Source organism: Schistocerca piceifrons, chromosome 6, assembly GCF_021461385.2.
Source record: "Schistocerca piceifrons isolate TAMUIC-IGC-003096 chromosome 6, iqSchPice1.1, whole genome shotgun sequence".
Classification (NCBI taxonomy): domain Eukaryota; kingdom Metazoa; phylum Arthropoda; class Insecta; order Orthoptera; family Acrididae; genus Schistocerca; species Schistocerca piceifrons.
Window position 1 is genome coordinate 257,606,494 of NC_060143.1, and position 24,769 is coordinate 257,631,262.

Below are 24,769 nucleotides of genomic sequence, written 5' to 3' on the forward strand. Positions count from 1 at the left end.
CGTTCACTATGATTTTCGTAATAGCTTATCTGCGATCCTGCTGTTTTATTCATAATTAAAGCTACTCTTGAATTACCCATATTTTATTTTGTGTTTATAAGCCTGTATTCACGTGACCAGGAGTCTTGTTCTTCCTGCCACCGAACCTAACATTTCCACTATATCAAAGTTTAGCCTGTTCATTTCCCTTTTTAAATTTTCGAACGTACCTGCTCGATTAGGGGATCTAAAATTCCACTCTGCAATCCGTAGAACGCCTGCTTTCTTTCTTCTGATAACGACGTCCTCCTGAGATCCGAATGGGGGACTATTTTACTTCCGTAATGTTTTACCCAAGAGGACGCCATCATCATCTGACCATGCAGTAAAGCTGCATGCCATCGGGAAAAATTTCGGCTGTAGTTTCGCCTTGCTTTCAGCCGTTTGCAGTACCAGCACAGAAAGGCGGTTTTGGTTTATGTTACAAGGTCAGATCAGTCAGTCATCCAGACTGTTGTCCTGCAACCACTGAAAAGGTTGCTGCCCCTCTTCAGGAACCACACGTTTGTCTGGCCTCTCAATAGATACGCCTCTGCTGTGGTTGCACCTACAGTACCGCTATCTGTATTGCTGAGGCACGCAAACCTCCCCACCAACTGCAAGGTCCGTGGTTCATGGGGAAGTTCAGAATCTTAAATCTCCGAAAGTTCTTCAGGAATTGCTTCGAAATTTTGACATAACGTTGCAGTCGAATAGTCAGGTATTTTTATATACCTACTGGAACGTCATTTGGTATATGAGTAATGTAAGTATGCATGAGCAGGGGTACATTATAAAAATGTAAATGTTCAAAATTCTTAATATCCTGAAGTTTTTGACCGATTCCTTTAAAATTGTGACACAAATTGAATTCTAATCAATCGTGTTTTCAGGCACATAATCCTTTAATATACGCATATTGTAATAAATGTAATATATAAAGGGAAAATATTGTTACCAAAAATCTCAAAATGTTACTTTCCAATTTACTTCAAGATTTTACATGATACTGTAATAAATGTTTGGACAGTGAAATGTTTGTAATCAGGAAAGTTGTATTTAAGGCTTATTGGTTTATGTTTAAGAGTGAAAAGTTTGTAATCAGGAAAGTTGCATTTAAGGCTTGTTGGTTTATGTTTAAGTTAATATTACTGAATGTGGATTTGCAGTAACAATATACAAAGCTTGAGGTCCGAGAGAGGGGAGAAGGGGAAATGGACTGAGAGGTGGGAGGAGGAGATGGAGAGAGAGAGGAGTAGATGGACAGAGAGGGGAGGAGGAGGAGACCGATGAAGAAAAGCGGAAGAGGCAGTGGACAGTGAAGGGGGACGAGATCGCCAAAGACAGGGGGAAAGAAGGACTGGGGAGAGACGGAGGTTAGGATGTGTGTCCAATTCCTATATATGTTGTAAACGTGTGCTTTCTCCTTTCATTTTATTCTCCATTTAAGCAGATTGAGCTACAGCAAAGTGTGGCTGGTTACAAGTGCTTCACAATACATGTTATGATGTGGAATGTGTCAACAAAACTGACATAGACTAAACCAAATAAAAAAATAAAAATAGTAGTTATGTGGGTGCATGCTGGCCATTTACAGCTTTTTTTAATGACTAAAAAATTCCTGTATGGTATAGAGTTTTCTACTTAAGAATACCTGTATGGTAAAGAAGGAGTTGTTAAAGAGAAAGCTCTTTAATTTACATTTGAAGACATTTCTGTTATCAGTCAGACATTTTATTTCCATGGGTAGATTGTAAAGAGATTTGTAGCACTCGTTTCTGGGCCAATGTTACATTTCTTAAAAAATAATGCACATCATTTTTCCTTCCAGTGTTGTACTTCTCCGAACCTACGTTACTCTCAAACTTAGATGAATTGACTATGACCAGTTTCAGAAGTGAGTAAATATGCTGCTAGGCTGTGATTAATATTCACAGTTGCTTAAAGAGTTACCTACAAGACATGTGTCTCAATTAATAATAATAACAAATGAAAATATGCTCCGCAGATAGGGACGAAACATCGGGTTTCGAAGTGAAATCCCTTAGACCACGGCATAATAGCCCAGAATATTTTATTAATTGTGACAATTCCGGCCATTGAAGTTTACGTTTTACAACACAGACATATATGACTGTGAATTCCACATGTTGTTCTAATACCTTTCTTTTGCGCAATGAATAATTTTTGCCTAAGTGAGAAGTTAACCAAGCGTATTTGCAAAATATGTTAACTAACTGGTTTGCACATTCCCAAAGTTGGCTATTATTCTTACGGCAAAAGTAGGTAAACCTAAACGTTATAGGAAGCCAACTATATGAGTTTTCCAGTTTACATTTACAGCAAAACATGCCCTTAAAAGATTACAATTTTCTGTCCTTTTTATTAATTGTTGTTGATGAACTGGGATGTTTTTAACCACACAAAACTGGGTGAACTGCGTTTATTCAAATTTTAAAGGTGCTCACTTTTGCAAAACTGTAAACTACCTTCCACAACAGCATCATTTACTAGTTTCTCTATTGATGCCTCTTTGCTCAGTTTCTCAGCAGTGCTTGTACCATCTGCAAACAAGAATAAATCCGCCTTGTGAACAAATAAAATGACAGCAAGAACAGTAGTGGATCAATGATTGAGCCTCATGTGGCTCCCATTCTAATTTCTTCCCATGCAGATGATATGGCATCCATCTTTGTATTATTCAAACAGCCTACAGTGATTTTCTGAATGCTGTTTCATAAATACACTACTGGCCATTAAAATTGCTACACCAAGGAGAAATTCAGATGATAAACAAGCATCCATTGGACAAATCTATTATACTAGAACTGATATGTGATTACATTTTCACGTAATTTGGGTACATAGATCCTGAGAAATCAATACCCAGAACAACCACCTCTGGCCGTAATAACGGCTTTGATACGCCTGGGCATTGAGTCAAACAGAGCTTGGATGGCGTGTACAGGTACAGCTGCCCATGCAGCTTCCACACGATATCACAATTCATCAAGAGTAGTGACTGGCGTATTGTGACGAGCCAGTTGCTCGGTCGCCATTGACCAGACGTTTTCAGTTGGTGAGAGCTCTGGAGAGTGTGCTGGCCAGTGCAGCAGTCGAACATTTTCTGTATCCAGAAAGGCCTGTACAGGACCTGCAATATGCGGTCGTGCATTATCATGCTGAAATATAGGGTTTCACAGGGTTCGAATGAAGGGTAGAGACACGGGTCGTAACACATCGGAAATGTAACGTCCACTGTTCAAAGTGCCGTCAATGCGAACAAGAGGTGACCGAGACGTGTAACCAATGGCACCCCATACCATCACGCTGGATGATACGCCAGTATGGCGATGACGAATACACGCTAATGGGATCATCGCGATGTCGCCAAACACGGATGCGACCATAATGATGCTGTAAACAGAACCTGGATTCATCCGAAAAGATGGCGTTTTGCCATTCTGGCACCCTGGTTCGTCGTTTAGTACCCATCACAGGCGCTCCTGTCTGTGATGCAGCGTCAAGGGTAACCGCACCCATGGTCTCCGAGCTGATAGTCCATGCTGCCGCAAACGTCGTCGAACTGTTCGTGCAGATGGTTGTTGTCTTGCAAACGTCCCCATCTGTTGACTCATGGATCGAGACGTGGCTGCACGATCCGTTACAGCCATGCGGATAAGATGCCTATCATCTCGACTGCTAATGATACGAGGCCGTTGGGATCCAGCACGGCATTTCGTATTACCCTCCCAAACCCACCGATTCCATATTCTGCTAACAGTCATTGGATCTCGACCAATGCGAGCAGCAATGTCCCGATAAGAACAACAGCAATCGCGATAGGCTACAATCCGACCTTTATCAAAGCCCGACACAACAACGTCTCACCAGGCAACGCCGGTCAACTGCTGTTTGTGTATAAGAAACCGGTTGGAAACTTTCCTCATGTCAGCACGTCGTAAGTGTCACCACCGGCGCCAACATCATGTGAATGCTCTGAAAAGCTAATGATTTGCATATCACAGTATCTTGTTCCTGTCGGTTAAATTTCGCGTCTCTAGCACGTCATCTTCGTGGTGTAGCAATTTTAATGGCCAGTGGTGTAAGAACACAAACCAGACGTTTACGGAACTACATATGCGATAAATACTGAACTTCTACTCCAGAACGTTATGACTGACAATGAAATAGCTTCATTAAGTGACACGGGAACGAATTTGCTAACGTTTTATCATTCCAAGATTTTGTTGTGTATTCAGCGAATGTATAATAGCTGACATGCGTGATTATAATAGTAGATATAATGAAACAAATGAAAAAGAAATTAATGCTGCCCTTCTTGTACGTTTCTAATGCGTAAATGTAGACGTAAAATTATGGCTGTAGGCACAACAAGTGAATAAACTCCTTACACCGTTTTACCTTATTTCACTCGACATCATCGCCTCAACTAATGTAAATATACTTGTGTTATATCTAAAAGAACAAGAAACATTTAAAAGTAGCTTCTAATGTTTTGGTAATTATTTACTAGAGCGGAATTACAAATGATCTCGCGGATGGAGTGTTGCCAACCAACTGGCTGGCAGCTGTGTGTGAGATGGATCCATCTTCACAGCTTCTTTGCAACGACTTATTCGTCCGTGTAGAAGTAATTAATTCGACTTGAAGCGATTAATAACCGTCTGCGGCGAGGCATTAAGCCAGTACAATGAATCTTGTCTAGAGGGCGTAAAAAAAGCCGCATTCCTTTCTTAGCTCGACAGACCTGCCACGGAAATGCCGACCTATGAAAACTTTTACATATTTACTATATTCGTAGTGCGTGGCTTGTTTACTGTCGCAAAAAATTTTAGTTTTCTGGCAAGAAATTATTACATATTTTTTCGAGTGAAAGTGGGCCTCGAAAATTCATTAAAAGTTTATTGTTCACAATATAGAGTTTAGTGTTCTTGTATTCGCAGTATTATAGGTTTATTATGGACTACCTCAATTAATAGATTATGTAGAACGCCGAGATTGTTCCTTTGAAAAGTATGCAATCGATTTTTCCCTTGTTTCCTTCTGTCTTGCCGATTGCAAGCTTGTCTCTAGCATTATGTGTAGTGTTTATGAGGCACAGTGTCGTTGCTACCCGCTGAGTAATGAGACGTTAAGTCAGGAAAAACCATTAGTGAAAAATACTGATTACTATACTCATACACCATATCTTGTGTATAGTGGCAGCAGCTGTTAAGAGACGTCGAATATAACTAGATTTCCGAGCGACGTGTTTGGACTGTATCATGACACTTCTCAACCAGAATGAAAAATGCTCGTATCATAGCACTAAACAGGGCGAATATGGCGCGGCGGTAATATTATCCATGTCATGTAATGTAACGCTTTGTTAAATAAAGTAACATGATATATGATTCATGCTGTATAACATGCCACATACCATCATATCATGTTCACTAGGGCTGGAGAATCTCCTGGATTTTGGACACAACGTCAGGGGCTTTAGGGTAAACAGTGGAATACGCTGGCGTAGCGGCACGTTGCAGCTAAAAGAGCTCATGCGTTGGGGAAGTAGTGTTAACTCCTAAAAAAACGCAAATTAGTTAAGACGGTCTGATGTAAACGTCTTTGAATACGCCAGATAAGTCGGAAACCTTCTTTGACATCCCTACTCTGCCTAGGAAATATTCGCCTTTGTTGTGCTCTTATAAGAACATTTTACATTCTGGTTCCCAACTTTTACTATACCATAACTTTGACGTTAGGCCGTCCCAGCTTGGCATGTAGATGTTTGTTGATTCTCGCAGCGACTGATGGATATTGGTTTATTTTATTATGTATCGAGTGTAGATATGTATGGAAGTGAAACATGGACGATAAATAGTTTGGACAAGAAGAGAATAGAAGCTTTCGAAATGTGGTGCTACAGAAGAATGCTGAAGACTAGATGGGTAGATCACATAACTAATGAGGAGGTATTGAATAGAATTGGGGAGAAGAGGAGCTTGTGGCACAACTTGACAAGAAGAAGGGATCTGTTGGTAGGACATGTTCTGATGCATCAAGGGATCACCAATTTAGTATTGGAGGGCAGAGTGGAGGGTAAAAATCGTAGAGGGAGACCAAGAGATGAAAACAGCAAGCAGATTCATAAGGATGTAGGCTGCAGTAGGTAGTGGGAGATGAAGAAGCTTGCACAGGATAGAGTAGCATGGAGAGCTGCCTCAAACCAGTCTCAGAACTGGAGACCACAACAACAACTACATCGAGCCATGTTGTCTATATCTTTGTAACTTGCTAAGGCTTTGCAAGCAAACAGGACGAACATTAATTACATCTGCTTTTCCTTCTTACAAAATTTGAACTGTTTCTCACAGTTTGAAGCACAGGAGAGGCGCGCGTAAAGATACTCATAAAAACGTGTTTTGTGCACGTAAAATCCGAATAATGCCAGATTTTTGAAAGCGAGTTTTCAGTTTTATCCTAATAATGCATTATTTATTTGTATGATTCACTTTAAACCGTTTCCCTTCATTCAGTGCAAGGAAGAACGAATTTTACGTGCTACTAAACGTAGCAAGTAGCCATAACTTTGGAAAGAAATATAAAAATTTACCTCTGGCTTTGTGGTAAAGTGTTGATGCATGTTTCCTACCGTACGGGCCTCGCAGGCCCATGTAGGTCGAAGCAATTTTTCAACAAACAGATGTCTGTCTGCGCAGCGTCCGTTGCGTCATTTCCCATTGTTGACTCTCTCTGTTATTCTTTTAGTGTTCAACAATCCTCCTTGTGGCAAGCACATGTTTATTTTGGTGCATTATTTCATAACAGTCGTCTGTTCAACAAATGAAAATGTTATGGGGAAGAGGGCTATCAGATGAGGAGATAAGGGAATTGTTGGAGCACTCTTCTGATTCTGAAAACCTACCTGAGGAATGTGAACCTTCCTGTGATGCTGATAATGAGGTACATGTCGCTGAAAAATCTTAACTACAGAATCCTTTTACGAAGATGGAGAAGAACAATTTAGTGCAAATTCTGTTGAGTGTGAGTGATTGTTTCCTAGTGACGGTAATGAAGTATAGGCTACAGCTCATCAGCTGGAATTTCTGGTAGGCGAAGCAAAAAGTACATATTGGAACAACAACAGGAACCTCCAAGTTAATCGATTGGAAACTGTGGTAATGAAGAATCTGGTTTTATGTTTCACAAGCTGCGACATTGCAGCGAATAAAACAGTGACCCGTATATAGAATTTTTTTGTCAACAGGTTACCGGTATCGGTCTATAATGACCATCTTCAGATCTGTTTTATAAAAGCAATGGCCTAATGTCCTGCAGCCACAGTGACTTTGCATTTAACATATCACGATGCCACTATGGCTGCAGGATATTAGGGCATTGTTTTTATAAAACGGATCTGAAGATGGTCATTATATATCGAAACCGGTAATCAGTTGACAAAAAATTTTGTGGCCATAGGCTTCAAGTAAAGGAAATTTATTGTTTTATGTTGCTCTTTCGTATTCCCTTCACTGACAAAGTGCCTATGTGGACCAACAAGGAAGATAGGATTGTTTACGAGGACTGGGTGGATACAGATATGCATGAAATCAAATAGTTCCTTGGTGTTCTGATCCTGTGTCGAGTTTACATGTCTAATGAAGATACGAGTCAGCTTTGGCGTGTTGAGAATAGCTGACCACTGTTCAATGAAATTATGTCTCACAACTGCTTCCGTGCTATTCTGACGGTGGTGTGCTCTGACGGTGTAGTAGCCCCACGTGATCATAAGTCAAGTGACAAATTGTAACCAACCAGAGAAATTTTGAGGTGTTTCTGATGTGGGAAATTATCCTTAGAGATGCCTACATTTCAGTATGGTGCCTGACCGTGGATGAACAGCTGGAACCCTGGTGACTGTAGTTTAAAAGTCTCTATTTAATATCACATGTGATATTTTTTTACATCTCTCGATTTAGCTCATTATTTGCCATCAGAAGAACTGACACTAGCCGGAACTATCCGAATAAACGTAGATGAACTACGTGACGGTTTTATTACACCTGAAGTACGTGAAATATGCAGTACATTATTTGGTTATCAACCAGATGTGATGATAGCCTCTTACATTCCTCAGAAAAACAAAGTTGTTACGTCCTTCGCTCCCTTCATGACCAAGCAACGGTGTCATCATCACAAGTAAAGAATACTGATATTATACTGATCCACAATGCCACAAAGGGCGGCTTTGACACAATGGACCACAAGACGTGAAGCTACAGTGTGAAGAGAAAAACAAGGCGTGGGACATTGATGGTAATTTTCTTCAACATGATCGATCTAAGTGTAATGAATGCATACATAATTTGAATGATGCTGACTGGCAATTAAAAAGAATGAGACGTCTGATTTCCATCAGTAATGTGGTAAAACAAAGCAGGGGTAAAGAAAGCAATGAAATTATTAGTAGCACCCGGATCCAGGAGGGCAGTCAAATCACCAGTTAAGGAAAGGAGGATATCTTCCTATTGTGTAGAAAAGAAAGATAGACAAAGTCAAATTGTTATAGGTGCACCAAACCAAAGTACACAGATTTTCTCGTAAGCAGAGAGATAACCGTTTCTGCTCATTCAATTCACGCAAGAACGAATTTTACGTGCTACTTTTAGATCGACTTTAAACCATCCCATCTCGACATCGGATAAAGATTACTGGATGAAAAGTTTCATTTTGACTTAATCCACTGATCTACTTTCGCGCAAAGTTTGAACTGATTCGTACGAGATTAAAAGATAAAGTGGTGCACTTCAAAAATCTTTCACACAAACGTATTTTTTTGCGTGTTTTGGCACGTCAAATGCGAATCGTGCACATAAATTGGTACAATTGGCTGAGCATTAATTTTAACCAATTATAACATTTTGCAAAAGGAATTAATCGATTCGCACAATTTGCCTGGGCTCCAGCTTCGTTATACATTCAAACCTTGCTTAACATACAATAACATGGTACAAATGGCTCTGAATACTATGGAACTTAACTTCTGAGGTCATCAGTCTCCTAGAACTTAGAACTATGTAAACCTAACTAACCTAAGGACATCACACACATCCATGCCCGAGGCAGGTTCGAACCTGTGACAGTAGCGGTCACGCGGTTCCAGACTGTAGCGCCTAGAACCGCTTGGCCACTCTGGCCGGCTACCGTAACATTGCTATAGTAAGACAGATGTTCGAATGGCTATACAAAGAGCCGCTGGTCCGGGACGAACCAAAATCCTTTTACCAAAACTTCCTACCTCAAGCGTTTCGATAACTGAGATCCGATTATACGGAGAATTTTTGCCTAATCCAGTCCAGCACTTTACACAGGACAGCAAATGTTCAACGGAAACGAAAATAGGTGCAGGCGTGCCTTAGGGTGGCAGATTGGAACCTGTAATAATCTTAGCACTACATAAACGATGTCTTAGCTGCGGTTGACCTCCTTAGCTGAATGATCTGAGTGTCTGACTGCTACGAGGACGATCCAAATTCATTTCTTAGTACTGCTAGGGATTTTTCCTCTGTGGATGGACAGAAAAGGGTTGACTTAGGACCATAATGCCACCTGAGATACTACTTGAATGAAAAGTAGTGGCTGCAAGGTCTGGAAAGCCGATAACGACAGGGAGGGCGGTGTGGATCCCACGTCCCTACGTACCACATCCACATGGCGACGCAAGGCAGAGAATGACACTGTAGTCCTCAGGGCCTGGTTGCGGAGCTCAGCTCTCTTCGGTTTATCTGATAACATCAGCAGCAGTGTAAGAATAATCGCCGAGGATGCTGTTGTCCGTGAGAAAGTATTCTCGTAGCAGGAGCGTAAGAGAAAATAATGTACAAAATATCTGGTTTTTTATATAAGATACAAATGGTAGTTCTCTTTCAATGTGAATGAATGCAGGATAGCGATTGTAATGAAGAGAATGGAAGCATCTGATAGTTAGAAGATAACAGGTGAACCTCTGAAGCACGTTCTACATCCGTATTGTAGATGCTAATGCTTTGTCCATGTAAACCTTATCTTCTGTCTGCATCTACATCTATATCAATACTCCGTAAACCACCTAACGGCGTGTGGCGTAGGGTGCTTGTGGTACTACTAAATTATCGCGCTTTCCCTGTGCTCTACTCGCGAGGGGTACGTGGAGAGAATGATTGTCGGTAATACCCTGCATTAGCTCCAATTTCTCGTCGAGTCATTTAGTGAGATGTAAGCGGACGGAAGTAATATCTTCTCCGAAAAAAATGTCAATAGTAAACTTCTTGATACACAACGCCTCTCTTCTAACGTCTGAACTGGAGTTTAATGAACATCAGTGTAACGGCCTCGCTCCGACTAAACGATTCCGTGACGATAAGTGCCGCCCTTCGTCCGATCTCCTCTATCTCTTCTGTCTGACTTGCCTGTAAGGGTCCCAGACTCATCAACAACACTCAAAAATCAGCAGAACAAGCGCCTTATAAGCCATTTCCCTGGTGGATGAGTTACGTTAGCTACGGATCTCAGTCTGGCATATGCGTTTTGAAACACCCCCGTTTAAATTCCTTCATTGGGTTTGTGTAATTTATCGTAGCCGCCAAACAGCTAATTATTATCATTATATGACCGCGTGCTTAATGGATGAAAGACTATCGGTTCTTCTGCTATTGTTTCGGGGATATTTCAACCGAGTGCGGCTATTCTGAGACTGAATAGTGGAATGATTGAAAGTTTGTCTATTATTAAGGACCACTAACGTTGCGATGTACAAACTGTATTGTATTTTCTATAGCAACACACAAATTCTGAGGCAGTTGCTACCTTCGCTTACACTTTTAATTACGGTTATGTCTTTTTTTAGTTGTTGATTTTAGGTACTTCGTCACACGCAATGCTGATCGTTAACATTCACAACAATCCTCACTGCAATCCATGGTTGTTGCTGGCCGACGCGGTTGACGCGAAACACGTAATTCGGCACTTCTCACTTTCTGTTTCATATCACTCGCGAATCGGTATTAGTGAGGGTCAACCCCACGACGATCAGAGGGACGGGCTCACTCGTCATACTCCGGTGAATTTTACCGTTTACAACTCACTCGACACTTCCTAGTACGACTTCGCACTCAACACTAGTCTCACTGCCTCCTGCAGCGCTTGACAATCGACTCCTGTCTACTATCGACCTGGGCGTCGGATACTAGCATCTATGTTCGTGGGCTCACGGATCCCTTACAGTTTCCTTGTATGTGTTTCTTGTGGTCACTCCACTTAAGGTCGCTCTGGATGATTACTCCTAGATACACTTTGTGATCAAAGGTATCCGAACACCTGGCTGAAAATGACTTGCAAGTTCGTGCCACCCTCCTTGGTATTGCAGCAATTCAATATGGTGTTGGCCCACACTTTGCCTTGATGACAGCTTCCACTCTCGTAGGCATACGTGCAGTCAGGTGCTTCAAGGTTTCTTGGGGAATGGTAGCCCATTCTTTACAGAGTACTGCACTGAGGAGACGTATCGATGTCGGTCGGTGAGGCCGGGCACGAAGTCGGCGCTCCAAAACATCCCAATGGAGTTCTATAGGATTCCGGTCAGGACTCTGTGCAGGCCAGTCCATTACAATGATGTTATTGTCGTGTAACCACTCCGACACAGGCCATGCATTATGAACGGGTGCTCGATCGTGTTGAAAGATGCAATCGCCATCCCCGAATTGCTCTTCAACAGTGGGAAGCAAGAAGGTGCTTAAAACATCAGTGTAGGCCTGTGCCGTGACAGTGCCACGCAAAACAACAAGGGGTGCAAGCCCCCTCCATGAAATACACGACCACACCATAACAACACAGCATCCGAATTTTACTGTTGGTACTACACACACAGGCAAATGACGTTCACCGTGCATTCGCCATACCCATACTCTGCCATTGGATCGCCACATTGTGTACCGTGATTCGTCACTCCACACAACATTTTTCCACTGTTGAATCGTCCAATGTTTACGCTCCTTACACCAAGCGAGGCGTCGTTTGGCATTTACCAACGTGATGTATGGCTTATGAGCAGCCGCTCGTTCGTGAAATCCAAGTTTTCCCACCCCCTGCCGGCCGCAGTGGCCGAGCGGTTCTAGACGCTTCAGTCTGGAACCGCGCGATTGCTACGGTCACAGTTTCCAATCCTGCCTCGGGCATGGATGTGTGTGATGTCCTTAGATTAGTTAGGTTTAAGTAATTGTAAGTTCTAGGGGACTGATGACCCCAGATGTTAAGTCCCATAGTGGTCAGAATCATTTGAACCATTTTGAACCACCCCTGCCTAACTGTCATAGTACTTGCAGTGGGTCCTGATGTAGTTTGGAATTCCTGTGTGACGGTCTGTCTCTTCACTGTCGGCGGTCTATGTCGGTCAACAGACGAGGTCGGCCTGTACGCTTTTGTCCTGTACGTGTCCTTTCACGTTTCCATTTCACTGTCACATTGGAAACAGTGGACTAGGGATGTTTAGGAGTGTGGAAATCTCGTGTACAGATGTATGACACAAGTAACACCCAATCACCTGACCACGCTTGAAGTGCGTGAGTTCAGCAGAGCGCCTCATTCTGCTCTCTCACGATGTCTAATGACTACTGAGGTCGCTGATATGGAGTACCCGGCAGTAGGTGGCAGCACAATGCTCCTAATATGAAATACGTATATTTTTGGTGGTGTCTGGATACTTTTGATCAGATAGTGTATATACATTACGTTACGTTGTATTACATTAGCTTCACAATGTGGTTATTAAAATGATTTATTAAACTGACGGCACCTAATGAATCCGTGATTGATAAATTATGTTGACTTGACATGATATCCTTGTTTTATTAATTTTATCAGTGTGTGGTATATGGTGCTACCGCTAGTTAACATAGGGTTAATCTCCAACAAGTGGTTTTACATTTTACTATTGTATAACTTTTTTTTTGAGTCATCTGTCTTATGATTGGTTTGATGCGGCTCGCTACGAATACCTCTCCTGTACCAACCTCTTCATCTCAGAGCAGCAACTGGAACATTGATCCTCAAATATTTGTTGCATTTATTCCAATCTCATTCTTCCTCTACAATTTTTACACTCTGCAGCTCTCTCTAATACCAAGAAAGTTATTCCTTGATGTCTTAACAGATGTCCTCTCATCAAGTCCCTTCTCGTTATCAGTGTTTTCCACATATTCCTTTCCTCTCCGATTCCGCGCAGCATCTCCTCATTCCTCACCTTAGCAGTCCACTTCATTTTCAACATTCGTCTGTAGCACAACATTTCAAATGCTTCGATTCCCTTCTGTTGAGGTTTTCCTACGGTCCATGCTTCACATTCATACGTATATTCTCACAAATTTCTTCCTCAGATTAAGGCCTATGTTTCATACTAATAGACTGCACTTGGATAGGAACGCCATCTTTTTCAGGGCTAATCTGCTTTTGATGTCCTACTTCCCTCATCCGTCGTTGGTTATTTTGCTGTCGAGATAGCACAATTCCTTAACTTCATCTACTTTGTGACCATCGATGTTGGTGTTAAGTTTCTTGCTGTTCTCATTTCTCCTACATCTGATTACTTTCGTCTTTCTTCGATTTACTCTCAGTCCATATTATGGATTCATAGACTTCATTCCATTCTGCAGATCATGTAATTCTTCTTCACTTTCACTGATGATAGCAATGACATCAGCGAATCTTATCATTCCTATCCCTTCACCTTGAATTTTAATTCCACTCCTGGATCTTTCTTTTACTTCCATCATTGCTTTTTCGATGTATAGATTGAACAGTTGGGGCGAAAGACTACACCCCTATCTTACACCCTTTTTAATCCAAGCATTTCGTTCTTGGTCGTCCACTCTTATTATTCCCTCTTGGCTCTTGTACATATTGTAGATTACTCGTCTCTCTGTGTAGCTTATCCCTGTTTTCCTCAAAATTTCGAATGTCTTGCACTATTTTACATTGTTGAACGCTTTTTCCCAGCCGACAGATCCTATGAACGTATCTTGATTTTTCTTTAGCTTGACTTCCATTCTCAACTTCAATGACAGAATTGCCTCTCTCGTGCACATAACTTTCCTAAAGGCAAAATAATCGTCATATAATACATCTTCAATTTTCTTTTCCATTTTTCTGTATATTATTCTTGTCAGAAACTTGGATGTTGCAGCTGTTAAGCTGACTGTGCGATAATTATCGCAGTTGTCAGCTCTTGCAGTTTTCGGAATTGTGTGGATTATATTTTTCCGAAAGTCAGATGGTATATCGCCAGACTCACACATTCTACAACCGACGTGAATAGTCGTTTTATTGCCACTTCCACCAATTATTTTAGAAATTCTAGTGGAATGTTATCTACCCCTTCTGCCTTATTTGTTCTTGCACCCTCCAAAGCTCTTCAAAGTTCTGATTTTAATACTAGATACCCTCTCTCTACTAAATGAACTCTTGTTTCTTCTTCTTTCACATCAGCCAAATATTCTCTCTCATAGAGGCCTGCAGTTTACTCTTTCCACCAAACCATTCATGTTTTTAACTTCACCGAAGTTTGTTCTGAATTTCCTATATGCTGAGTCAGTCCTTCCGACAAATGCTCCTCTTTCGATATCTTCACATTTTACAGTACCACGGCACTGGAGTCGACATGGCTCCACATCTTTGTTGGTACCTTTCAGAACCTCACTGGATCTCTTGCTGTACGCCTCGCAGCGGTCCGCGATGCAAACGATGATTATTCAGACCTTTGACGGGTGGTCACATCAATGTGACTGGACAGTGTAAAAGCCAATGGTGAAGTGGTTCGTTGTATCAGATTTGCTGATCACCTCATAATACTAGGTGGTTACAATTAAGCTTTCCTTATTTCACACGTTATAACACGGAAACTAATTGCCATACGAGGACCAGACTTGGTAGTATTTATGTCAAGGACATGGGGAAGAGAAATAATCCACAATCAAAGCAACTGAAACACTTTTAATGCCCTACTACCGTACCATCACACCATTAGATATAGGTACCATTACTGCTGCAACAAAGGCTCAATATGGCTCCCATGAGTCTCCAGAAGAGTCGAAAAGCGGAGGATTGCATTCTGCACAGCAGAACGAAGCATGTCCGTAAGTATGCTGGCTACCTCTCTTGATACGCTGCGATTTAGATTAGCATGTGTATGGATGTTCCCCATAACCAGAAATCGCAGGAAATGACATCAGGTGACCATGCCGGCCCAATGTGTTTCAGAGAAGCAGATGAACTTCAATAGCAATAGCAGTGGGGCCCCATCTTGCATGAAAAATGTTGAGTTCAATGCGTCTCTTCTGTAGGGCGGGAATGACATGCTGGCGAAACATATCGCAGTAACGCTGGCTATTCACACTCATGTCTTTGGTCCTCGAGCACCAACCTGTTCGAAAAAGAATGGGCCAATGATGAACGTAGCCGTGAAGCCGCACCATACACTGACACGTTCAGAATGCAGAGGAACTTCATGCACAGTAACTGGAGGTGAAGATGCTCTCACTCGGAAATTCTGTGTGATCATCTCACCCGACAGAGAAAAATGACCATTGTGTGTCCACAGGATGACCCAGGGTCGCCCCTCGTCAAATTCACTCCTAGCGAGAAAGTGGAGAGTGTCACCACGTCATTACATCGTTGTGCGTCCTGTGGTGCAAGCTGCTGTTCGATATGGTTCTTGTACGGATACGATATGAGAACGGTTCGAAGCACCTTCTGTACAGTGGACCAGGGGATGATAAACTGTCGTGACACAGCATGCGTACTGCATGACGACCGAGTATTGCGATCAGTGTTGTCTGCCATAGCAACAGCGATTTCATCAACTACCTGTAATGCAACCGATCGTTGGACTCTTCCCGGAGCGACGCCCAGTTCTCCAGTTGATTCGAACTTCTTCATCATGCTCCTCAACGCGGGTGGACAAAGAGGACCCTTCCGCAATCTTTTCAGCCTGCGATATTCTCGAAGTGCAGCTGCAGCATTACTGTTGTTTTGATAACAGAACTTCACCAATAATGTCCTGTTCCTTTTGCCCAAGCTCACGTTAACACGTCATCAAGGGCACTGCGACTGGTCATGTGTGTGAGACAATGAATGAATGATCACGGCGCCTGGTGGCCATAGCTGGAACGGGACGGTGGCGCTGTGAGGCATGGAAATTATGCACCCCGTAGTCTGTACAGTAATGCTATCGAGTCTGGTACACGTACGGTTATTAGTTTCCGTGTTTTAAAGTGTTAAATAGGTAAAGTTCAGTTATAACCACCCGATAGTTTCACACTTTGAAAAAGAAATGAATACAGCGCTGGGGGTCCTATCAGGTGGCCCTAAACTATGGAGCACGTCATATTCTTTAAATATTTACAGTTAATAAGAAGCGACAAATATCGGGTGACCACATAAAATCTGTAGTATTTCAGCGAATGGTCGACTTATATCTGTTAATAGGGTTCTGTGAAACTTCAACGCATCTATAAAGGAAATCGGTTCCAAGACGCTAGTGCAACCAAGTACTGCTTCAGTACACAGGGTGAAAAATATTTAAACCGACAAACTCTGGGAGGTTGTAGGGGACATCAAAACAAATATTTTTCCATAACGTCATTTTTTCCTATGAGGAGTATTTAAACCGGTGAGGAAGATTTCTCTGGCGGCAAATTAATTAAACCAACAAACACATTCCCATTTTTATGACCTATAGAGAACACGTTAACACTACCCAGTTTCAATTACAGTAGATTTCCAAAAATGCCTCCATCGACACGTAAAAAAAGGTTACACCATCGGATCATGCTCTGTCTGACACGGGCAAAAACCCCAGGAGTATCCTGAAATGTTCCTGCTGCTGCTAGTATCCGGGCAACCAGATCCCCTTCTGATGCAACAGGAGTTGCATAAACAAGGTTGCGCATCTCTCCCCACACAAAAAAGTCCAGAGGGCACATATCTGGGGATCGAGCAGCCCATGGTACACTACCACCTCTGCCAATCCACGTTTATGGGAACCGTCGGTGCAGGAATCGACGCACATGACGACTGAAACGTGCTGGCGCCCCGTCATGTTGGAACCACATGCGTTGTCTTGTAGGGAGCGGGACGTCTTCCAGAAATTCTGGTAATGCTCTGGCGAGAAAATTGTAATAGTGCCTTCCATTTAATGCCCTAGGTAACAGGTACGGCCCAATTAAACAGTCCCCACACACCGACCCACACATTAACGAAGAACCGCACTTGATGAGCGCTAGTAACTTTGGCATGTGGGTTATCCTCACTCTGGCTGGATAATCAACTGGTTCCAGGTTGTGGACACGTTTTAAGTGAAATGGACGTAACAATTGCTGTCGAAGGACTGTTCTTACATTCGTCTGATTCGTCCCCATGTTACGTGCAATTGCACGAGTGTTGATTCAAGGATCCCGACCCACATCCTGGAAGACAGATTCCTCAAATTGCAGCGTTCTTACCGTGCCACGGCGTCCCTGTCCAGGTAATCTGCTAAATGACCCGGTCTCACGCAGACGTTAGTACACAGCAGCGAAGGTCGTATGATGCGGGATACGGCGATTAGGATATTGTTGTTGATAAACCTGCTGTGCAGCTCGTCCGTTGTGGTGCGTTAGGTACTACGAACCAACCATGTCAGTGTACTCACTCCAGGTGTATCGCTCCATTAGTAAACAGAAACAGTGCACTACTACACTGGTGGACAGCAGTTGCCTACAACTGAAGAGCGTAATACGGCCTCCATCGATATAAATAATCCTCATAGCAAAAAATGACATTAGGGAAAAATATTTATCTTGATGTCCCCTACAATCTCCCAGAGTTTGTCGGTTTAAATACTTTTCACCCTGTGTGTCGTTCTTATCAAATAACCTTGTCCGTATACGTATGTCAAACGAATCTCGCTGTGATGACCTGAACTGGTCGGTAATTCAAAGGTGTATCAGAGGTGCATGGCTGAGTTAAACGGGAATCTTCGGTGCAAAGACGACGACATTCTCGCGAAACAACTCAGTTGGCAGTTGACGGTTGGAGTGCTGACACATTATCTGCAAATCCAGTAATGCTGGAAATTGATGGACTATGCATGAGGATCATATCAATCTGTACCGCATCAAAATAGCCTGAAGATGACGCAATGATGCGTCGAAACTGGCAGCGTCAAAATAAAATATAATAATAAGGACGGCTGTAGGTGTTTTTATTTTTTGTCACGTTAGTAAACAGCCGTCGTCCCAGAGATCTCCTGCTAAAAGGATGGACATGCAAAAGCTTTAGCGTGGTTAGTTCTGAATGAGCAGTTTGTCCATGCAAGTTCTCAAGCCACAAGCCACCATGCCACATTCTAATAACGCCGATCGATTGTACAAAGGAGCTTTTAAGATACGCAATATGCACCATGCATTTCATTTAACGGGGAGGTGGGCTACACCAAGAGTGGAATAGCAATTTAACACAAGGACTACGTGTGGGCCGTTGTAAATCATGCAACGATCATGGAAGCAAGCCGTCGCTTCACCTTTAAAGACAGCACGCAAGAAGGAATTGTGGTGACACACTCATAATCGTGGAAATGTCAAACGAATTGGTATACTAAAGTACTGGTAAATAATGCAGTGCGTTTGAATTTCCCTATGGATGTAGTTCAGTTGAAGAGGAATGTAGATATCACAACATGGCTACCACAGAAGTCGAACAACCTAATATAAATGAAAGGAAGGTAACTGCGAAGGAACCTTGCGTAGTAAAAGAATATTGATCGATGAGAGAAGTAACTACAAAAATGTTCAGAAAATGATATGAATATAGCCAACATACATTTATTAGAAATAATATATAAACGGGAAGTGCAGGGAAGCAAAGGTCAAATGATTATAGGAAAAATGAATAGAAATCAAAAGAGACCTCTGTGTTTCCACTCGTAAACACAGAGGAGAGGATCAACAAGCGGAAAGTTACAGTGAAGGGCTCTACTAGTAGGAGGAATCGAAGATGTGATGGGAATCGATATGGAAGTATTAGGAGATCCGCTATTGCAGTCAGAGTTTGTCAGAGCTATGGAAGATTATGTGGCCAAATAAGGCGAAAAGTATAGACAAATGTCCTTCAGTATTTCTAAAATAACTCAAATTGGTTTGTTGAACATACGAGTCAGGAGACATGCTATCAAACTTTCCGAAAAAATGTAATGAACACAATCACAAAGACAGCATGGAAAATACAACGCAAGAACCGGCTTATGAATCTACGTTGCTGACATTAATTAACAGAAAAACGGGAAAGACAACTGAAGATCTGTTACATGATGCTCACTTTGGTTTTAGGAAAGATAAAGGCACAAGGGAGGCAGTTCCGACCATGCAGTTGATAATGTAAGCAAGGTTCAACAGGAGACTCCACCTTAAATTTGACTTTTGTCCCACTTTGTCAATTTCAACTAAATATTGTCGTGTTTATCATATAAAGATGTAGTAGTACACCAGTTTTGAAGCCCATGACTTCAGTGGTTTGTGAGTTATGAATTTTTAATCAGATTTTAATGGTATTCTTAAAAAATAACTTTTGGTACTCAGACCTTAATTTTCACATTCCAGACTAATACATTCACAAGACATAGTTCTTCTATGTAGTCGTTTTTTTTAGAACCAGCATTCTTTCCTTCAAGTTTCAGACTGAAATTTTCTTTAACTACTAATACATAAACGTGATAATAAAATAGTCAAACTACATTTTCGGTAACATTAACACACAGAAGTATGTAAATATCTCAAGACCACATCCAGCAATAATTTCACTGATATTGGTTAATATTTAAGATAGAAAAACTTGGCATTGAACTTAGAAAAATAAACGTAAGGAAAATGATTTTAAAATTGTATTAAGAAATAAATGTTAGTGCAAGATACATAGCATTAAAATACACTAGTATCATACGTTTTCCATTCCTGCTGATATAAGGCTTCTTCTTGTTGTAATTTCAAGACCTTTCCCTTGAATTTTTCCTTCTCCAGCCAGAATTTTGTGGACTCTTTCATTTATCTCTAGGTAAGCTGATCCTGATAATAAAGGGGTGCTGAGGCCCCTGCTCTGTTCAGTCTTCATACATCCCACATTAAACTGAGAAACAGCTTCTGCAATAGCCAAAAGTTTCATGTTTTTCAGACATAAATATTCCTTTCGAAGACTTGGGCCGGATTACACTGTGCAAAATTTGCGTTTTGTGTCTTGCCATTACCGCATCTTTCCAGAAAAACATCAGATGAAGGTCTCTGACGGACAGGTAACATCTTGAATACAACATCCGTACTAAGATGACTGGGAATATTAACTCTGTGAGGTCGGGGTACCTCACCTAGTACTTGAAATTCTAATAAAGCCACATCGTTTCGGCACTGAAGAGTAAAGAGACAAAGGTACGAAATAGACGTTTTTCTTTTCAATTGAAGTTTGGATTGGAATCTGACCTTAAGACATATCCAGACACGTTCATAGGATTTGTCGACTTAGAAAAAGTGTTCAACGTTGTCAATCTCTTACGAAAAATGTGTAAAACGGAAGATAAGAATGGAAGACTCAGAGAGGAGTGCTTGGATTAAAAACAGTGCAACACAGGTATCCAGTTTTCCACCCCTACTGCTCAATCTATACAGCGAAGAAGCAACAATGGAAATAAAAGAAGGATTAAATAATGGGATCAAAATTCAAGACGAAAGGATATCAATGATAAGATTCACTGATAACGTTGCTGTCCTAAATGAACGTGAGGAAGAATTACAGGAGTTATTCAGTGGAATAGTCCATTGAATGAATAGTCTAATAAGAACTCACTGGAGTAGGGCATGTGTTAAGACATCAAGGAATAACTTCCATGGAACTTGATTGTGTTGTAGAGGATAAAATCTACAGGTAATGATAGAGACTGGAGCACATCAAACAAATAATAGAGGACACTGGGTGCGAGTGTGCTATTCTGAGATGAAGAAGAATAGTTTTGAAGGCAGGCCGCATTAAAGCAGTAATACAACTGATGAACCGTAAAAAATCTTTTTATTACCTCGTTGAAAGGATATGAGGAAGAAAATACTAACCAACGAGAGTATAGTTTCAGATACTGCATGCTATATGTTTGAATAAATCTGCAAACAGCAAATCACAATGTTCTTATTTTTAACTGTATCTACGAATTGTTACACTACTTTTTTAGACATGTAATTTCTTAAATAGGTAAAAAAATTATTAATAAGTCCTAGAAACCTGCTTACTTGCAACATAGTTCCTACTATTGTCAGGTTAGCATTGTTCTTTATGTGGAAAAGTTTTGAAACCAAATATGTGACGTTTACTACCACACATCGCAGAGTACAAGTGTTACCAAAATAAGGTAAATATTTAGTACAATAATTATAACACTATTTCACTCTCTTCCCTAACAACCAAACATTTAGTCCTGTCCGGAAAAGGCACATATAACACTAACATATATCACTCTAACGTGAAAATTGCTAGTATTACCCTCTGAGAGGATTTCGAACATTGACCGCGCGTATATCTAATGGACAAAGGCATCGGACTATAATTATCAATTTGGTGAAATTAACAGAAAAACAAAACGAAAATTAACCTTGGGAGTTAATGAAAGTGGTAAAATCATTAGTGAATGAAAACAAATAAACGATCACCAGCCCAATTATGCACATTAATTAGGAAATATATGTTTAAAAAATAGAATATTAGTTACTGAAGTTACTTTCGTTGAGATTTCTCTTTGAACAGCACACAGGATACAAACTGACACAGTGCACTCTGAACAGGTTACCAGTAATGCACACACCAGTAAATTATAGGAAGTAAATTTGCACCAAGCTCATACTAATGACAGCTACACTCAAGAGCATTACTTAATCAAATACTGAAATGTTACTGCATGAAGTGCAGAACTAAATTTGGACATGAGGTTTTTTTATCGTAACTGACATGGGAAAAAAACAAATACAGATGAATAATATCATAAATACACTGTTCACGCTCCTCTACATGTATTAGTTTTCTTAGCAACAGTAATAGGTCAATATTTTCCTAGTATGCGAAGAATATGATGGGGACTCATAAACTAGTACAGTTTCACTAGTCGACGCTCTTTGGTTATTACAGTAGAAAAGACTAATTCGAAAAGCTAATCATTCACCTTACTCGGAGTATTTCATAATGTACTTTGCAAGACAAAATACAACACTCAGCTTAATTAACTTCAAAAAAAGGAACCATTCATGATAGAAATCAAAATCACACTATTTTTGAAAATGAGCATAACTTATTTGCCTCTTTTATCATCTGTGAAGCAGGTATTCTAGACAATAATATTTACACGATCTTGCACTGTAATCCAAAAAAACTATATTTTGTAACAAACTAAGGATACTTTAGCAAAAGCCTATCCAACTTCACTTTTGTGGCTTTAGCTTTAACTTTAACTACTCCTTTTACATTAGAAAGAAAAATCACTTTTAAACACTTGAATGCAAGAATTGTTAATTTAAATCTGGATACTTGGTTTTAGTAGCGCTTATGTGAGGAGCCTCCAAAGGTTTGTGATCAGGATAGAAAATATGGTTCCGGACACGAATTTATGTTTTTGTGGTTATTATTAAATCAACTCAAAAATTAACTGTACCAAGCCCATATACATTACTGAATAGTTGAGCAGTGCCGGAGATTGGTGGGAAGCCACATTTCAGCTAACTGTACTCACGGCTCTTGATGTTCGAATGCTCTATAAAATCGCTTCTTGGCGTTGGATTTTCATCATACTAGAGCCATTCCTTTATGCCGAAAATACCAAATGATAGCCAGATCCACATCCGAGGCAAATCCTTTATAAAGCAGCTTCCAATTGCCTCTCTTAGCACCGTCGAAGTGTACGGTGATACGACTAGCCACAAACTGTCTGCCGTTCACACGAAAGGGCCGCTCAGTTCAATCGCCAAAACCACGTTTTACATAGCCCCATGCCACTTCCGTTGCAGAGGGACTTCCTTACAGCTTTCACATGTTACAAATACAAGTGCCCTAAGCATGAACCAGCCTTCAATAAACATTTTATTTTTATGAACATACACATATTATGACAATTTATCATTTTTTTGAAATATCCTTTTGCTTGTTTCGTATATTACAAAACTCCAATTTTGTTGCCATAGATCAAAGAGTTTATATCACACAGAATACACACTTCATAGTTGCAGATACATAGTTACGTAATATAAACTTCTAATCGATGTAAGTGCTACATAATGAGAGTAAAATTTTCAGAAAGTAACAATGTAAGTTTTTCTGTACTGACTACATTAAATGATCAAGTGTTTCCAAAATTTGTTTTAATTTTTTTGTGTTAGAAAGCTGAATGTTAGAGACACAAAAATTTTCCAGTAAATAAAATAGAATTCAATGTGTGTAAGAACTCTGTAAGGAACTATGCGATGTTTTATTAACGCTATGCACAACACTGATACAGAAATTCTGTATCTTCATTTTCTTCATTAAGCACTTAACGACTTTCAAAATATTAATTAAGCATGGATGGTAGTTTTAATATAACCGTTTTATATCCCTGTTTTACTGTACCTAGGATGTCATTCATTTTCTTTTTTTGGTGACTCCGAGGTGGTGAGAATTACTCTATTCCCCCTTTTCATAAAGAAACACTTGAAAAGTCCTCATTTACCTGATGTTCGACGCACACGGACAAGATGTTTTTGTGCTTCAGTTTAGGGCAAACATCATGTTTGGAATACAATCGTAAATTCGCCACCATCACAGTTGTTCTTTATTACGTTCTGCTTCGTTTTCAATTTCAAAAGATCAAACACGTCTTCATTTTTTCGAACTGTAACTAAAAACTAATTTGATTTTATCAATTAGAAGTGGTTTGTGTAAGCCCTTGGTAGTGAAAACAATTTGTCTGCTTACGTCACTATTTCCTTTCATTTATATTTATATGCAAATAAAAGGAAGTCGTGACTGGTAGCAGAAAAGTAATTAATAAAAAAATTCATAGAAACTAATATTTACGTCTGCATTTGATAGTATCTTCATCCATGGTTTAAGATGCAAAGTAGGAACTGTTTCCTTCAATATTCCTATGTTCTTTGGAAGTTCCAATCGGGTAAAAGGGAAGTGTGGCTAGGTATCGGAAAATAAAGTGCAAATTATCCAGACGTATGTATAGACCACGTATGGAAGTTTGGGTGTGGGTGTGATTCGTGCACGGAAAACCAAATGGTGCCAGCACGGTAGCTCGATCAGAGGGCTGCTCGCTCTCTGTAACAGAAAACTGAATAAGGGAATCAACGATCAACCTGACCTGATAAACCTGACCTGATGTCTTGTGACGTCCGCCCAGACCAAACGCAATGAACAATACCGAACCAAAAGGTAAGGCGGTCGCTCGCGATAAGCAGAAACCCGGGTTCGATAACCGGTCCGGGACAAATTTACAGTGTAGTCGTTCCATTCTATAGCTGATGGTAGTCCTTATTCGCAATTGCGAATCTATTTGCTGTCTTTCGTAACGGCTGTGATCACCGCAGTGCCTGATCCTTTGGACATGCATGCATATCCATAGGTACTTTGCGTGTTGTTGTTGTTGTTGTGGTCTTCAGTCCTGAGACTAGTTTGA